At 34.7% G+C, this 18,662-nt stretch overlaps 1 protein-coding gene across 1 annotated transcript in view; it reads right to left on the bottom strand.

Moving 5' to 3' along the window:
* The window catches only part of LOC129237036 (uncharacterized protein CG43867), a 127,409-nt gene extending 124,424 nt beyond the window's left edge, over positions 1-2,985 (bottom strand). Inside the window, exon 1 of the mRNA XM_054871412.1 lies at positions 2,931-2,985. The gene's annotated coding sequence lies outside the window, so the exon portion shown is untranslated. The remainder of the gene's footprint in view (positions 1-2,930) is intronic.
* Positions 2,986-18,662: the final 15,677 nt, after the last annotated feature.

Genomic DNA, 18,662 nt, shown 5'->3' with positions numbered 1-18,662 from the left:
TCAAAAATTTGAAATAGGAAATATAAAAAAAAAATCATTTTTACAAAGCTTAACACATTTTTCTAAAACTTAATATTAAGAAATCGAAAATCATTTCATTTTAAGAAAAAACAGAAAAAAATTAAAAATTCAAAATTTTTAACGCAATATTAGTTTTGCAAGTTTTAAGCCATTTTTCAAAAATTTCACGCTGAACTAATTTAAAAGTTACTTTTATTTAATGTTTGAGCAAATTTTCTTTATCCAGTTTCTTATAAAATTTAACACATTTTTCTGACTTGATTAACGTAAGCCAATCACTACGCGAGCTCCATAGATAGGGGTTACATACCCAGATCTTGGAGGGCTGTGAGAGTTACTTTCATACCCAAATCAGGTAAGATCTCACATGTATCCCCTAAGGATTTCAAACCAATCAGTCTCTCCTCGTTCCTACTGAAAACCCTGGAGAGGCTGATTGATTTGCACATACGAAGTGAAATTCCTCGGGGGCATTTATCGTTCGCTCAACATTCTTACTGTAAAGGCAGATCGGTAGAGTCTGCTTTGCATACAATTGTTAAGGACATCGAGGTGTAGGTGCCTTCCTCGACATTGAGGGGGCTTTTAACAATGCCCTCCCAGAGGCAATCACCAGGTCTCTCGGTAAACTAGGAGTCGGAACTGAACTTATTAGACTTATCCACATGATGCTTAGCGATAGAACGGTCAAGCGACAATTAGGGTCTGGGCTCGTTGTTTGTGCGTTCGAGATTGGTCGGGGAATGTTTGGCTTCTCTCTCGATTGCATCCAAATACTTCGACATGAGGCTCATTTGGGTTTCCGGTCACAGCGGTATAGAGGGAAACTTCTGGACTGATGAGCTGGCTAGACATGGAACTTTGGAGACGGTTTCGTCGCGAAATGAGAGTATTGGGGCTCCCTTAAGAAACTGTGGTCTACTCCAGGAAAGATGGGCCTCGAGTCAACTCACCGAGCGCTGGGCTAGTGCGCAAACGTGCAAGGTCGCGAAATCCTTCTGGGCACGGGTAGAACGAGGACGCTCGAGGGAACTCCTAAGGCTAACAAATCCCCAGCTCTCTAATTTGGTGGGTATCCTTACCGCACATTGTCCGTTAGGTGTTCACGCCGTGATACTTGGGATTGCCTCAAGTCCGTTCTGCAGAAGCTGTCTGGAGGACGAGGTGGAATCATCTCTACCCATTCTTCTCAGCTGCCCTGCTCTCGTCTGGCAAAGATTTATACATCTGGGCTCTCATTTCTCGCTACACCTGCGGATATAGCGGGTCTAAATATCACAAATTCGGTGAAGTTCATCAGTAGTTTGTTACGGCTAATTACGAACGTATATCAGCCACCGTCGGAGTCGTCGTAAAATGCATGGTCATCATCGTCTCTAATCACAAGACTCCTTCTTCCTTCCCATCTCCTTTCTCCTCTCCCCTGTATGGCATCAAAACGGACGAATTTTTGAATATTTGTCCAAGTGGGCCCTAAGCTAAAAATTAATACTAATCGAATCTCTTCAAGATAAAGATGTGAATTTTTTGAGAATTCAAAAAGTCGAAGCTGAAAAATCTAAAATCTTCTTCTTTTATTACAACGAAGACGTGAATTTTTGTAAATCGTAAACTCTTATGTAATGTTTGAAAATTATTTCTCACGAAAGGGTAAAATTTGTAAAACCCTACTCTTGATAAATAAACCTAAAAAAAACAATCGCAAACAACTTTATTTCAAAAAAGCAAATAGAAAACGTAAAACATTTATTCAAAGTAAAAAAAAAAAAAAATTATTCCATATTTCATATTTCTTAGATTTTTTTCACAATTTCACTTTCTAAGTTTTTTTATAAATATTGTACACGAATAGGAGTTACTTGCCAAGGAGAAAATATTTACATATTTTATTAAATTCAACAAATAAAATATTTAAATTAGTTATTTTAAATTTAAAAAATGTTTATTGTACTTATTTTTATTTTTATTTTTAATTTATTTGTGTTATAAATGAAATATCCTACAAACTCAACTCAACGAAAGATGCCTTCGGCTGAATTAAAAAATTAAACAAATTAAAATTTGGATATTTGGTACAATTTTTATTTAAAAAAATAGAAATTGCCAAAATCAAAAATATTTAAAATTTTTTAAAACTTTAACATTTCAATTTCAAACTTCTTAATTAAAATATAATAAAAAAAAATTGTTCAAGCACATACTTTGTCCTAAAAATGCTCCATAATTCTCCTTGTATTCTCTCTTCCCTTCAGTCACTCAAATTACTTGGATTACTCCAAGACTTCAAGTGTTTACTAATGACGAAGTACAAATCCTAAGCACTCATTCAGGCACGTGGCCGTACACATTTTTTTTGCCACCACCCACTGGGTGAAAATGAAATGGGTATTAAAAGATGTACAAATTTATGTAAAATTCGGCAAATACTCGAATTGATTTATTTCTTTGTGGTTTTGTCGTTGATGTTTTGAAACTTTGCGCATCCAACTATAAGACATGAGAAATTCACCCTAAAAGTAAGCTGACATCATGTTTTGATGTTGTTGCATTAGCCGGATTTCAGCAAAATGGTTTCATGTAGACTTACATGTAGCGAAGCATACTTTTGGACTAAGCTTCAAAAAGGGGTGGTTGAATTTTAGACAGTGAATATTTGCAGAAAGAAAAGCAGCAGTTCTTTAAGCTATTGTAAGACATTTCGAAATGGGAAAATTAATATTTCTTTTAAATCTAATATTCCTCTTTAAAGTCTTAACAAATGAATCGTGCACTCAATTTTTATATAATTTTTTGTTGTAATTTAAAAAATGTTTTCATAGCCGCCTCAATTTCGTTATTTCAATCATTTCGTCGCCCTCCTTTTAAGTTAGACATCATTTTACTTGCTGCTAAACGCATTTTTCACTTACCTTATCTTCCGCCTCCTCGGCACGTTCTTCCGCCTCGATGACGCGCTGCTCCAACTCGGATAACTGCAAATATAATAAAAATCGTAGAGGTGGGTTAGAAAAGTTTCCATAATAAAAGTCAAATGATGTGGAATTAGATAAGTGGCATTTGATATTTTCTGCCGCCATATATAGCCGCCATAAGGGTAGATTGTTGGGCTGCGCGCCAGTGTGTGTGTACCTAATAAAATGCTGTTGAAAAGTATGCAATAAAAAATGCGAAAAGCGGTTCACGTATGAGTGAATTTATGAGGAATGTTCTCTGGTATTTTATGCAGTTAATTTAATGATTTTCTGACCGAGCTCATTGATAAATCATAAGAGGCTTAATTTTGGGGATAGCATCGGAGAGCATTTGAATAAAAAATTATTTCGAAACATAAAAATGTGAAGTCAACTGAGAAGAGAAAATATTAAAAAAAAAAAATTAATATTAAAAATAAAAAAAAAAATAATTAAAACTTAAAATTAAAAATTTAAATTCAATTTTTTTTAATTATTTATTTAAATGAAAATTAAATTTAAATTTTTTTTTTCATATAAAAATATTTTTTATTAATCGTTTTTACTAACTTTATCTGAAAATAGTTTTTTTATTTATGAATAATCCTTAAAATTTTAAATATATTTTGCTTTCGAAAACTTAGTAAAAATTTGAAACTAATTAAAATTTTTCAAAAAAGTGGAAAATAAAAAATAATTCTTTTCTACTTGAAGTTAAAAAAAAAATGTAAGAATATTCTATACAAATATTTTAAAATTAAATGATTTATAAACATTATGAAAATATTAAATTGTTGCACAAAAAAAAAAAAACATTATATTGATAGTAATTTATACTTCTAGAACTTTTGTAGAGGGGAAATAAGTAAAAATTAAAACTAGATAAAAATTTTCAAAACAGAAAAAATAAGTTATCTTCTGACTGCCATGTGTTAAATTTTAAAATAATTTTTTATAATGTTTTTTTATTAATTTATTTAAAAAACATTTTTTTGTTTTATTTTTAATCTTTAAAATTTTAAATGCAATTCGCTTTAAAAAAATTAGTAAAAATTTAAAATTCCCAAGAAAAAAAAAATTATAATAGAAACTTGTGCTTTAAATACTTCTATAGTAGGGAATTAGTAAAAATTTAAAAGTACATAATTAAAATTAAAAAAAAAAACTTTTTAATTTAAAACTCTAATTAAAGTTAGTAAATAAATTAAAAAACGGTGGAGAGAAAAACTTTGAAATTACTTGTTTTATAAAACATTATGAATATAGAAAATTTTCACAAACGAAATTATAATATTTGTAATTTTCACATTAAAAACTTTTGCATGAGGGAAATCAGTAAACATATTAAATTAATTAACATTTTTAAAAAAAGAGAAAATTATGTTATCTTCTGACTTCATTTTGTTTTATTTACAAATAATTTTATTTATTTTTTTATTAATTTAAATTAAAAATAAGTTTTTTTTTCATTTTTAATTTAAAACATTTCGCTTTATTTTTATTTCCCAAGGTCTCAGGGAGGAACAAAGGGCCTTTGCTATAATTTGCAGAAAATACCTTTTTATAGAGAATTCAGCGAGTGCAACAACCACTGAGAGGACATTGCGCAATTTCTTGTGGACAAATGAGAAAGTATCCTGCTCAAAACATGATTTTAATTTCCGTGAAGGGAAGTATGAAATTTCCTACAGGGTTGGCACGAAATTCCTATAGAGCGAGCAGAGTTTTTGCTCACGACCGGTAGATGACGCCGCAGAAGCAAGTTGAGATTTTTATGGGAAAGTTTATTATGGGATATTTTATAATGGGAAATTATAAAGGTCATAAATTGGGAATTTAAGAGTGACCGGAATTTTTAAGCGGCACAAAAAAAACAATTCGTTTATTTGGTTTGTATTAAAAAAATTGTGCTTAAAAGGCAAAGGTGTGGGTATCGGGTGTTTTCTAAGCTGTATGAGAACTACATATTGATATCATAAGATTATGATAAAAAAATTCATTCCAACCATATTTCTGTTTTGATTTATTATTTTACAATCTTTACCTCTTAAAAACACCCCATACGTTGCAGCTTTGCCTGTTTTGGATTGATGGCGCTGAAGAATATCTCATATACATACATATATTTCCCTATAACTAATATATATACGCATATTTTTATTATAAGAGGCGGTAAAATTCTTTAAAAAAAATTTTAAAATTAAAAAAAAAAAAAAAATTAAAAACTAAAAAAATTTTGTCAAAGACTCAACTTGCTTTTATTTAAAATATTCTTTTTGTCATATTGTAATATAGTTTTGGTCTCATTATTTTGTTGTTTTTTACTTTGCATTTTAATTTCAAAATATATTTTTTTTATTATTTTTTGAAATATTTAATATTTTCTATTTTTTTCTTTTTTCTTTTTTATATTTGCTTTTATTTTTTATATTATTTTATCGTATTTTTTTAAATATTTTTTTAATATTACTTTGTATATTAAATTTTATTCACCCCATTTTGTAGTTTTTATTCGATATTTTGCTGTTTTTTAATTTAGATTTTAATATCAAAAAATACATAATTTTTTGAAATACTTCATATTTTATATTTTCTAAATTTATCTTTTTTCTTTCATATTTGCTTTTATTTTTTTACATACATTTATAGTATTTTTTAATACTAATTTGCGAATTTTTTCCCCCCAATAGTCTTTTGGTTATAACTTTCCGATTTTAATCATAAATAATCAATTTTTGAAAATAATTCTTTTAAATATTAATAATAAATTAATATAATACGCATTTATAGAATTTTTCGAATATTTTTTAATATTAATTTTCCTTTCTTTTTTAACTTTTCCCCTTAATTTTGTAGTTTTTTGGTTATAACTTTGCGATTTGTTTCATTTTATTTTGCAAAAATAAATAAAATTTTTTAAATATTTGCAAATTTCTTGAAAATCAAATTTTTAAACGAGAACTTTATTTATTTAAAATTTGTTGTTTTATTATTTATTTTTAAAAATTAATTTTGAGTTTTACTTACATTTTTTTTTAATTCTTTTTAAATATTTTTTGCTAGCAACTTTTTTGCCAAATGTGAATCTACAATTTTTGAATGAATAATTTAAAATAAAATGAATAACTAAATATGATACAAGCCAAAATACATTTTAATTTTTTTAAATTTATTTTCCTTCTTACAGGGTGAACCATATGAAGTGTTACCAACTTCACACTGCTTGTATCTGTAAAACAGCTCATGACATCAACGTCAAAATTGTTCTAATGACAGTTCAATATATTGTTTATAAGCCATCAAAAGCATTTGCGTCTCAGTTTTGTTGAATTTTTTTTTCTGTGATGGAATTCAAACGTAATAGTGTGATTGCGTTATATTTGGCTGGAAAAGCACAACCAGCCATTGTTCGTGAGCTCAGTCACCTCAATGAATGAATAAAAAAATGAGCTCAAGGTCAGGATACAAGTTCCAAAAAGAACACGATCTTTCACCCCAGCAAAAAAAAGGTCGGTGCGAAAGAGGAAAGGAGTTGTTGCGCTTGCACGAACTTGGCGAATTTCCTAACATTGTGTTTTCTGATGAAAAAAATTTCCCAATTGAGCAGTACATAAACACTCAAAACGATCGTGTTTACTTGACCGAACGCTCGTACGAGATTTTGAGCCTACGTACGGACACTCGAAGCAATTCCCCATCGCAAGTAATGGTTTGGACCGCAATGACCGCTGATGGACGCTCTGCAACCGTTTTTATCGAGCCTGGTGTCAAAGTGAATGCGACTTCAAGGGTGATTTTTTAGCTATTATTCTTTTAAACAGTTGGTTTAAACAGCTGACGCACGTTTCGTGTTTTGTTTCATTGTCAAACATCTTCAGTTTGGTCTATAATTTAACCATGAATCGTCTTACAAACGAACAACGCTTGCAAATCATTGAATTTTATTATAAAAATGCGTGTTCTGTTAAGAAAGTTTAGGATCCACTTTTTTATCGAAAAATTGTGTTCAGCGACGAAGCTCATTTTTGGATCAATAGGTACGTAAATAAGCAAAATTGTCGATTTTGGAGTGAAGATCAGCCAGAAGAATTGCAAGAGCTACAAATGTATCCAGAAAAGGTCACAGTTTGGTGAGGTTTATGGGCTGGAGGTATCATTGGAACGTACTTCTTCAAAGATGCTGCGAATCGTGGCGTAACTGTTAATGGTGAGCGCTACCGTGAAATGAAATCCAACTTTTTTCCCCTAAATGCAAGAGCTTAACTTGCATGACATGTGGTTTCAGCAAGACGGTGCCACTTGCCACACAGCACGCGTAACAATGGACTTGTTGAGAGGCGATGTTCGGTGAACATTTTATTTCAAGTTCGGGACCTGTCAATTGGCCACCCAGATCGTGCGATATAACGCCTTTAGATTATTTTTTGTGGAGGTATGTTAAAGCTCATGTCTATTCAGACAAGTCTGCTTCAATTAACGCATTGGAAGACAACATTAAAGCATTTATATGTGAGATACCGGCCGAAACATTGGAAAGAGTGTGCCAAATTGGACTAAGCGGATGGACCATTTGAAGCGCAGTCGCGGTCAACATTCGCATGAAATAATCTTCAAACATTAAATTATATGGACTGTACTATCGATTTAAATATAATTTTAATGCATTTTTCTGAATTTTACGTGTGTTTTTTTTTTAAACTTTCCTATAGCTCTTAAAAAATCACCCTTTCTTATCGGGAAAATGTTTTAGAAGCTGCTTTAGAGTCGTGGGCACGCAAACATTTCGGTCGTAGACCATGGACGTTCAAACAGAACTCAGGACCATCTCGTCTGAACCACGAATGGTTCAAAAATCATGTTCCACACTTCATTTCGTCCACACAATGGCTTTCGAATTCGCCAGACGCAAATCCGATGGACTATTCCATCTGGCCCATTTTAGAGAACAAGGTGAGGACTAAAAAATATGCCAGTATGGATGCGCTGAAAAAAGCGATTATACGAGAATGAGCCAAAATACCTCAAGATCACATTCGTGCAGCATGCAACTCATTTTTTGACCTTTGAAGGCTATAGTCAAGGCAAAAGGTGGTTATATCGAGCTAAAGTGAATATATGTTAAAATTGTAATCATTTTTGAACAATTTTGTCTTTAAAATCAATGAAAACTAATTTCATGCAAAAAAGTTATGGTGTATTGAATAGGTAACACTTCATATCGTTCACCCTGTATTTTGATTACATTAAAAAAAAAAAATTTATGGGAGGTTGAATTAGTTGTAAAGGTTTTTTTCGAAGATTTGGGGCTTTATTGTGAAAAAACGGTACAAAATATTTTATTCGAAGTATTGGCCATCGCTAGCTACAACTTTCGCCCATCTTTCGGGCAATTTCCGGACGCCGTTTCTCCAAAATTCTGGCCGCTGCTTGGCTATCCATGACTCAACCCATATTTTGGTAGCCTCGTACGAGGAGAACCGCTGGTCCGCCAAATCGAGACTCATATGCCGCAACAAATGATAATCGGAGGGAGTTATGTCTGGACTATACGGCGGGTGGGGTAACACTTCCCAGCCAAGCGTTCCAAGGTATTTTTTGACAGGTTGAGCAACATGCGGCCGAGCGTTGTCATGTTGCAAAATAACCCTGTCGTGCCTTTTTACCGTTTCCGGCCGTTTTTCTTCCAATGCCCGGCTTAAACGCATCAATTGCAGTCGGTAACGATCCCCCGTGATTGTTTCGCCCGGTTGGAGCAGCTCAAAATATACGACGCCGACCTGATCCCACCAAATGCAGAGCATGATTTTCTTGCCGTGAATATTCTGCTTGGCCGTCGACGTTGATGCGTGGCCGGGCAAACCCCATGATTTTTTGCGTTTTGGGTTATCGTAGTGGATCCATTTTTCGTCGCCAGTCACCACCCGATGCAAAAAACCCTTCCGATTTTGTCGCTCGATCAGCAATTCGCACGTAAAAAATCGCCGTTCGACGTCGCGCAGCTTCAACTCGTACGGGATCCAATGTCCTTGCTTTTGGATCATTCCCATCGCTTTTAGACGCTTGCAAACGGTTGATTTATCAACGCCAAATGATTCAGCAAGCTCTTCTTGGGTTTGGTACGAGTCCTCGTTTACCAATTCCCCCAATTCCGCGTCCTCGAACTTTTTGGGCTGGCCAAGACGCTCCTTGTCTTCGGTGTGAAAATCATCACTTTTGAATTGTCGAAACCAGTACTCACATGTTGAAACCGACGGAGTATGGTCTGGGTAGGCCTCCTGCAGCAATTTACGGGCTTGGGCTGTATTTTTTTTTCAAATTGAAGCAGAAAAGCAAAGCTTCCCGCAAATTGCGTTTCGACGGCACGAAAGTTGACATACTCGGAGCACGAAAACACTGCGTTGTTTATACTTCAGCGAAATGACAGATACTGATAAACAAAGCCTATGGATGAGGCTTTGTCATGAATATATATTCAGTATTGCCAACGCGATAAAATGATAAATAGCGCCATCTGTGTGTCACCTTTAAAACTAATTCAACCTCCATAACTAGTTTTATTTTTAGTAATAAAACTTGAATTTAATTTAAAGTCTGTTTAAATAGAGTTTTTGCCATATGTGAATCTAAAATTTTTGAATGAAACACTTTAAGGATAAATTTTAATTTTTTTTGATTTGTTTAAATTTTTTGTTTTTAATATATGAATCTAAAATTTTTGAATGAATTTGAATTTGACTTTTTTGAATTTTTGTTATTTAAATAATTTTAATATTTTTTTAAATTTATTTTTCTCCATTATAATATTTCTTTTGTATTTTTTTGCATTTTGGGTTTTTTTTTTAGAAATAAATTAAAATTTTTTTTATAATTTTTAAACATATTTTCCTGGTATCGTTTTTTAATATATGAATCTATTGTAAAATGTTTGAAAAACGACTTAAAGAATTTTTTTATATTAGTGTGAAAATAAATATTTCATGATTTTGAGTGTTTTAACGAATAGTTTAAATTTATATTTGCAATAAATGTATGGATTGTGAAAAGTAATACAAATTTACTAATAAAAAGGTTGTAAATCCATTCGCCTTTTAAATAGTGAAAGAGTTAATTTTTTTCTAAATTTCATTGAATTCATAAAACAAAACTTCAAAGCTAATTTCATAATTTCAGGTTCTTCGCCTTACGCCACATACAGTTTAAATAAAATTTAAAGACCAGAAATAGATAACTAATTTTTTTTTTGTTTTTTGCTTTGTATTTTTTTTTTGCTCTCACTCGAAAGCCTTAACCTTAATCGCGCTATACATCCAAACTCCCACCGTCCTGCACCTGAGTCCGTAACCAAATGCTTGCAGGTACGTGTAAATGTATGTGCCTGTATGTGCGTGCTAATGCGGGCCATTTGAAGCCAAATACAAATGCACTTAAAAGAAATGAGTTGACACACCTCCAATAATGACGACAAAAAAGTTGGCTGAAGCGCATGAATATAAACGCACACCTGCACAGTGGAGAGGGGAAACAAACGTGAGGTGGGGTGAACAGAAAACCTGCAGTAGAATGGGCAAAAACAAAACAAAAAAAAAAGGAAAAAAGTTGGGTATGCACTTGAGAGCGCACAAAGCCATTTAAAGTTTGGAAATGAGAAATCCATGCAGCAGTGCGAGGAAAGGGACGGAGACACAAACTGCTCTAGCAACCTTTCGTGGAAAGCGATTAGAGGCAGAATAAGCGAAAAATCTTTCATTCATTGAGTGCTCGTGCGCTTTAAAGGGCAAAACAACGCACACACACACACACACACACAAATAAACAGCTAAATAGGCTAACGGCTGGCTGATAAGAAAGGTAAACAGAAGCAAGGCGAGGCCAAACGAGACGAGACGACTACAAGCAGCAGTGGCTGCAATAGATCGCTGGGAGTGACGGCAAAGAATGTTAAACTGTCACGTTACCGAAAATATGGCGTGTAGGCGAGCAGACGGTCCGCCTACCACCATCCACAATCCAGGCAAATACTCGTATTTAGACCGACGACGACCAGCGTATGCAAAGCACTACTGTGATTAATTGACGGAATTTGATGGCACTGAGCTTTAGGCACAATTTCTAACGCCCAACCGGTGGCTTAGAAGAGCCTAAGCAAAAAAAAAAAACAACAACAAAAAAGGCAAAGGAAAGACCGTAAAGACATTTCCTTTATGACCAGGTTAATGGCGCTTAAGCGCGGTGGCAGCAGTTAGGTCAGCCGGCTAGCCAGCCAGCCAACAGCCAGAACCAACAGTTTGCAAAGGAAATGCCAATAGAGCCCATTGAGTTGCTCACCAAATTCAATGGCATTAACATTTTGAAAACGAAGTAGATTAGCATTTTCGTAGTGGCACATCGACACATACACACGTTTTTCAAGTGCTTTTATGCCGAGGTTCGGGCGCGCTGGCTACGCAAGTGGCAATGCAATCAACCAACCCTACTTTTTCGCAACACTTCATTTTTTTGCTGCCCTCACTTTATTTTTTCCGTTTTTGTATGCCACTTAAATGTTGTCCTCAATATCCTGTTCGTTTACGTTATTGCTTGGATTTCCTGTCGTGCGTTTTTGAATGATTTCTGCCTTCTTTTGGTTGTTTTCTGTTGAGGTTTAAATGAGAAGGTGGGGTTGTGTGCCAGTTTTTCGGCGCAAGTAACTATTTTTGGATTTCCATTGTTGTTGTTATTGTTATTGCGGCTTATTGTTGTTGCTTTTGTTTACTCCATATTACATAGCCTTCAAGCTGCATTTTTTGTCTCGCTGAATTTGCATCTTAACTGGGTCAATAAATGCCTCACTGCTGATACAGGATAGCCGATACACGAGGGTGGTTCAGAAAGAAGGAGGAAGAAAGGAAATTCTATATCGTGGAAACAAATACAAAGCGGCATATTTTCTCAATCTAACTGCAAATCGTCTGTGAGTTTAGCTGCTTGTTGCTATGACCCAAAAGAGAAGACCTCAGGCTTTCAGTTGTATGACTTACAAAAGGCTCTCAGCTAGCGTCACGTAGTTTCAGATTAAGTTAACCAACGCGAATGAAAAAAACATAGAGGATCACAGTGAAGCACATCTAGCATTTGACAGACTCTGGCTTGATCAGCGGCGCGAGAGATGGCTACGGAGTCAGAAAATGGCCGCCGTCATAAAGTCATCGCACTCATCATTCTCTCATGCCGCCCTCAGTACTCAAACTTTATTACTGCTACCCTAAATTTTACTTAGGTTAATCCCGGAAGATGTGAGCTGCTCCCCTCGCGACGAACAAAACTCGCACTTTATAAGGCTCTCATCATTCCCGTCCTATTGTATGGCCCAGAAGCTTGGACGATGACAACATCCGATGAGGCGTCTCTTTGAGTGTTTGAGAGAAAAATTCTGCGGAAGATTTTTCGACTTTTGCTCGTTGGTGATGGCGAGTAACGCAGACGATGGAACGGTGAGCTGTATGAGTTTTACGACGACATAGATAAAGTGCAGTGAATAAAGATCCAGCAGCTACACTGGCTGGGTCATGTCGTCCAAATGGATACAAGCGCCCCAGCTCCTAAAGTATTCCATGCGGTAGCAGTTGGTGGTAGCAGAGGAACATATCAGGTGGAGAAGAACTTGGTTTCTAGCGCTGGATAGTACGCGGAAGAAATGACTGGCTCGCTTTGTTAAACTCGACCAAAATCACGTAAGCGGTTATCGCGCCAATTAAGAAGAACAGGAAGATTGGACATATATCAAAAGCCTCTTTCAATTACGACTGAGAGGAATGACTCAATTCAGAGAATGATATGACGATCGTAAGTGTTTGCAAGTGCACTCTTACTCAGCTCGGCTCAGTTGTGTGCCTCCTTAATTCATCTTTCTCTTTTTGATTGGAGCAATAAGCGCTTAAGTGATTTTGTCCGTTATCCGAGGCTTTGCTTTGTTTTTCCTTGGAGGAGGATTTTTATTTTTATGTAGGGGTCCCAAACCAAACGCACAATCAGATATCCTAGGATGCTTTGCCTTCTCACATTAACTCGCTCTCAAACAGACATTCGGAAGCTATCCGTAGGATGCTTGGGCGAAGCCGGAAGCTGTGAGTTGCTAGAGCCGTTTGCACATTAATCGTCGTCCTGACCACTACCAAGTGAATGTCGATCAGAGACTTTCTCCACTTGTGTGGACTTCTACACACGAAGCCATCCTCTTTAACTCATCTAAAAGTTGGAAATTCATGAACTGACAAACTTTCAGAGAAGACTGGAGTGAGGATGCGAATCCATTTCCACACTGGATCGGTTCAAGCTCAACACGATGGTCTGGGATTAGTGTCTGAACGTAAGACCTACAAATATCACTCTGTTGGTAGCTACAACCTTAAATAAAAATATTGGCATCCGCCTCATCATTACAGTGGCTTTCAGGCTGAACTGATTACTACTTCAAAGCCCTCGTCAGTAGTGCGGCCTTCTATGATTAATTTCATGGGAGAACCAGGCGGTTGGACAAAAAATAGCTGACTTGTGTTTGTGAAAATCGTTAATCTCTTAATGAGATGAGGGAGACATTTCATGGACCGTTTCCTGGGTTCGGCAACACTGTGACACAGAGGATATCAGCGTGGTTGATGAGCCAGCTCCTTGCCATTGTAGCTCCTAACCTGATATTGACACCGGTTTTATCTTAGCTATACACTTCACCATTCCTCTGTGGAACAACATGACGATTCACACCAAAAATAGGAGGAGAAACTCAGCCAAACGCGGTTCGAAGCACTAATTAGCGAAGAAGTTTTGGCAATTTTGAAGCAAAATTAGTGTGCTAATTGATCAACATTGATCGACAGCTTCGGCTGCCTATATCTATTCAAGGCACACAATTTCTACTCACCTTCAGTAGACGAGATATTAGCTTAATTAACCAGGTTTTTAGTGACACCTGCTTAACTGTCTGCCACCCAGAAAAGTTGAATGTTTGATGGTCCATGATTTCCATTGAAGCTGTCGCAATGAGGAGGCAGAGTGTCTACCTTCACAGGAGTCTACTTTCTCTGCCATCTGTCCGAAGCTGTTTAGCCAAAGCGCTTGAACGCTCGACGTATTCTTCTTTAACGAAGTTATGTATCTTAGGGTCACGATTTTTAAGAGGAGGAGGATATTGCAAACATTCTGTCTGTTCTGAGAGGAGCCTAAGTGTGTGTGACTAAGGATAACCGCTCAAACTAAACTAAGCTTAAGTGGTGCGGAGTGACTGAAGACTCGATGGAGCATAAATGAAATGAAATTTTGCGCTTCAAGCCTAGGAGCCTTTGTGGCCTTGCATACAGCTATTGTCCTTTCTCTCTCTGCTCGCCTTTGACACCCTTCCATACATCGTCTCAGTATCAGCAAAAATTTTCTTCATTATTTCAATCAATATTTACCAGGTAAATAATGCTTTATTACAACATCTCACTATAATGGCTTGCAAACATACTTTTCGTACGCACTGCTATTGAATATTTATTGATATTTAATAATGCATGTCATAACGGGTTTGAATGCAGGCAGAAAAACAAAAAAAAGCAAAAAATCTCATTACATTGTGCGCACAATTTTCGCGTTAATTCTTAATTACATTTGGCATTGTTTGTTGTTATTGTTCTTTTAATGCAACTTTTATTTGGAAGGCGCCCATGATTGCCAATTGTTTGTGCGCACAATTGGCCATTGGTGAATTTGCTATTATATATTGACTATTAAATTATTAAAATGAGCAGAGCGCGAGCATTCATTTGAATACCAAAACAAAAAAAAAAAAACAAAAAACGAAATTAATTATAAATTTGTGATTACAAAATATTGTTGCAAAAAAAAAAAGAAAAGTGTTGTAAAAAAACAAAGAATTTTATAATGAAAAAGCCCATGCAATTTGAAAAAGGGATAATCCATAATTTAATTAAAAATTGTATGAGCAAATAAGCAATGCGCAATAAATTTTGAAGTAAAACATTCATGGCTGTCTGTACGTACATGGAATATAAAGGAATTTTTTTAATAACAATTTTTGCTAAAATGTTTTTTTGGATTTAATAAAATGCATAATGAAATCTACTTTAGACAAATCAAATATATTATTAATATAATTTGTAGCTAAACACACTTACAATTTTTGCATCATTTACGCATCATTTACATTTTTTATTTATTTTTTTTAATTATTTTTTTTAATGTGTTATTATGGAACAACATCAAAGACACAAATCACAAATAGGAGTTGGAGCTCGGCCAAACACCTAACAGAAGTGGATGATGTTTTAGTTTTTATTATTTTTTCATTTTAACTATTAACTGACTTAAGCAAATCTATCGCGCTTGACGCTCACAAATTCAAGTGAAAACTACTCCAGTTAATGTTTGGTCTTACGTATATTCGAATTTAATGATTGAGATATGAAAATATTTTGGAACAAATATATTTCTTGGCTTATTTGGGAAAAATTTTATTTGAAGAAATATTAAAAAATATGTTCTGAACAATTTAAAATAAAATGTTAGAAAATATTTGTAAACAATTTTTAGGTTGAAAAATGTATTTAAGGAATTTAAGAATAATTAAAACTAACTTTAAAATGTTATGAAATAAATAAAAATTATAAGAAATCTAAAAAGAAATGTTGAGGAAATGTTTCTTATGAATTTAAAAAAGTTTAAAACTTTTATAAAATGCATTGAAATGACAAAAAAAAAAAAACAATTATAAAAATGTTGAAAAATATTAAAAGAAAACTTTGAGAACATTTTTGCAAATAGTATTAGTGTTTTCTTGTAAGCAATTTAGTTTAATTTAATAACAATTTTTTATTAAAAAAAGTTTTTTTTTGTAAATAATTTAACTTAATATAATTTGATAATAGTTTTTTTTTATTAAAAAATAATGTAAAAATATTTGCTTTCAAAGCAATGTATTCGAGAATTAAAAAAAAGTCTAAAATGTTTATAAAATGTTTTGAAATATATTATTATAATTAAAAAAAATTTTGAAATATATTAAAAAAAGGGAAATAAATTAAAAACAAAATATTTGTTGTATTTGTTTTTTGTAAAAAATTTAATTAAAAAGATTTTGTTAAAAAAAAGTTTAAAATATTTGCTTTTAAAAAAATGTATTCCAGAATTAAAAAAAAATTAAAATGTTTATAAAATGCTTTGAAATCATTAAAAGAATGTTGAAATAACTTCTGCTTAAATATGAACGAGACGTTATCAATAAAACGGTCCGCGGATGACATATGGCAAAAATAAATTTTTTGTTTTTTGGTAGGACTGTTATATGCCTGCAAACGTATGCTTGGAAGAAGTTGGGGTCTTCAACCTAAGCATACATTATGGCTGTATAAGGCGGTTATACGACCCATTCTATCGTATGGTTCGGTAGTTTGGTGGAAAGCTCTAGGGAGAGAGTACAATACAAAATTACTCGGCAGAATACAAAGATCAGCCTGTGCAATAACGGTCGGTGCAATCAGATCATGTCCTAGAGAGGCTCTCAATGTACTGACACACGTTATTCCAATAGACCTACATATAAAGAAGACGGCAACCATGAGTGCATTTAGGTTAAATGAAGCGGGTCGCTGGAAAGGAAAAACTTATGGTCACGCTAGTCTATTATTGCGACTAACTCAGTTAACCTCGTTGAGGACTGACTACATCGTTCCGATGGTAACGTTCAACAGGAATTTTGCCACACTCTTTCCATCTAAAAAAGAATGGAAGAAGGGATTCTCTCTAAACAACTTCGATACCACAGTCTATACAGATGGCAGTAAAATGGATTGTGGTGTTGGAGCTGGTATATATTCTCATAGACTTGGACTTCAAAAATCTGTGCGTCTCCCTAATACCAGCAGCGTCTTCCAAGCGGAAGTACTAGCAATTGAGGACCCCTGTAGGTTACTAATCGCAGATTTCTCTTTTAAGGGCAATATCGCTATTCTTTCGGATAGCCAAGCCGCAATCCAGGCGCTGGACGCGACTATAACAACCTCTAAAGTGGTGGAGCAAAGTAGGAATAGCCTCACCAACTTGAGTGAAAACCATAGAGTAACCTTGATTTGGGTCCCGGGACACCGGAACATAGAAGGTAACGAAAAAGCTGATGAACTGGCAAGAGGGGGATCTGCCATGAATAGCGCTCTTGCAGTACCAGTATTCACTCCACTAGGTGCGGTCAAGAATGCAATTTCCCTAAAATACCTTCGAATTGCAGATTTTAGATGGAGAGAATCAAGCAATCGTTGACATTAATAAACATGAAACGACGGGACACCTGCAGACTTACGGCAGTCATAACTGGCTTCTGGTCTATCGGAGAACAAGCCGCCAAAATGGGCATCTCTCACAACACATACTGTCATAGTTGTAAACAACCGGAGAAAAAAGAAACAATCTTCCATTTCCTCTGTGAATGCCCTGCCCTATGGAAGGACAGAATGTTAACCCTGGGCAAACCGCTGTTCGAGAGTCTCGAGCAACTGTCGGGCGAAGACGTCAACAACCTAATAAGGTTCCTAAACCGCACAGACTGGATATAGTCCTGCTGCAAATAACTGTTAAACTATTTGGTAACGAGGATGTGGCAACAAAATGGTGCGGAAGCGCTAGTTGGATTCTGGATGAATCACCACTCTAACCAACCAACCAACCAGGACTGTTATAAGCTTACATGGCAAATTTCAGCGTCATGTCACATAGTTTGTTTTCTGTGCTACTGTAAACAAGTCAAGCTCGAGTGTGTTCTTCGAATTCTCTTTTATGACTTCAATTGTCTCAAAATGTTTTCCACGGAGCGGCAACTTGAACTTGGGAAACAGGAAAAAGTCACATGGAGCCAAATCAGGCGAATACGGTGCTTGCGGAACGATATTAACATTATTTTTGTTCAAATAATCGCGAACAAGACGTGATGTGTGAGTTGGTGCATTATCGTGATGCAAGAACCATGACTTGTTGTCCCACAATTCCTTCCTTTTAAGATGAATGTTCTCGCGCAAACGCTTTAAAACGTCTAAATAATATTCAGCGTTAACCGATCGGCCTTGCGGAAGGAACTCCGAGTGCACCACACCTTCGTAATCGAAAAAAACAGTCAGCATAACCTTAATTTTTGAGCGACTTTGGCGTGGTTTTTTGGGTTGATGTACGGCCCTCTTTGAACGATTTGTACCACTGGAAAACACGTGCACGCGATAAAGCAGAGTCCCCATAGGTTGTCTGCAACATTTTTGAGGCGTCTGAAGCTGAAATTTTGTTGGAATAACAAAATTCCAAACAAATGCTTTGTTCAACTTGAATTTCCATCGTTAAATTCGAAGAACACACTCGAGCTTGACTTGTTTACAGTAGCACAGAAAACAAACTATGTGACATATCACGTCCTACCAAAAAACAAAAAATTTATTTTTGGCATATGTCATCCGCGGACCGTTTTATTGATAACGCCTCGTTAATATTTGAGTAGAAGGTATATTAAAAAATAATTGGTGAAAATATTTCCAACGATTTTTCATTTTTTTTGGAAAAAATTTAATTTAATTTAGGTTTTGTTTAAAAAAAAATTATAAAAATATCAAAGCAAATGTATTTTAGGAATAAATAAACAAAAATCTTTATAAAATATTTTGAAATAATAAAAAAACGAAT

The sequence above is a fragment of the Anastrepha obliqua genome, chromosome 2 (assembly GCF_027943255.1).
Source record: "Anastrepha obliqua isolate idAnaObli1 chromosome 2, idAnaObli1_1.0, whole genome shotgun sequence".
NCBI classification, from domain to species: domain Eukaryota; kingdom Metazoa; phylum Arthropoda; class Insecta; order Diptera; family Tephritidae; genus Anastrepha; species Anastrepha obliqua.
This window is presented reverse-complemented; position numbering and strand designations above follow the sequence as displayed.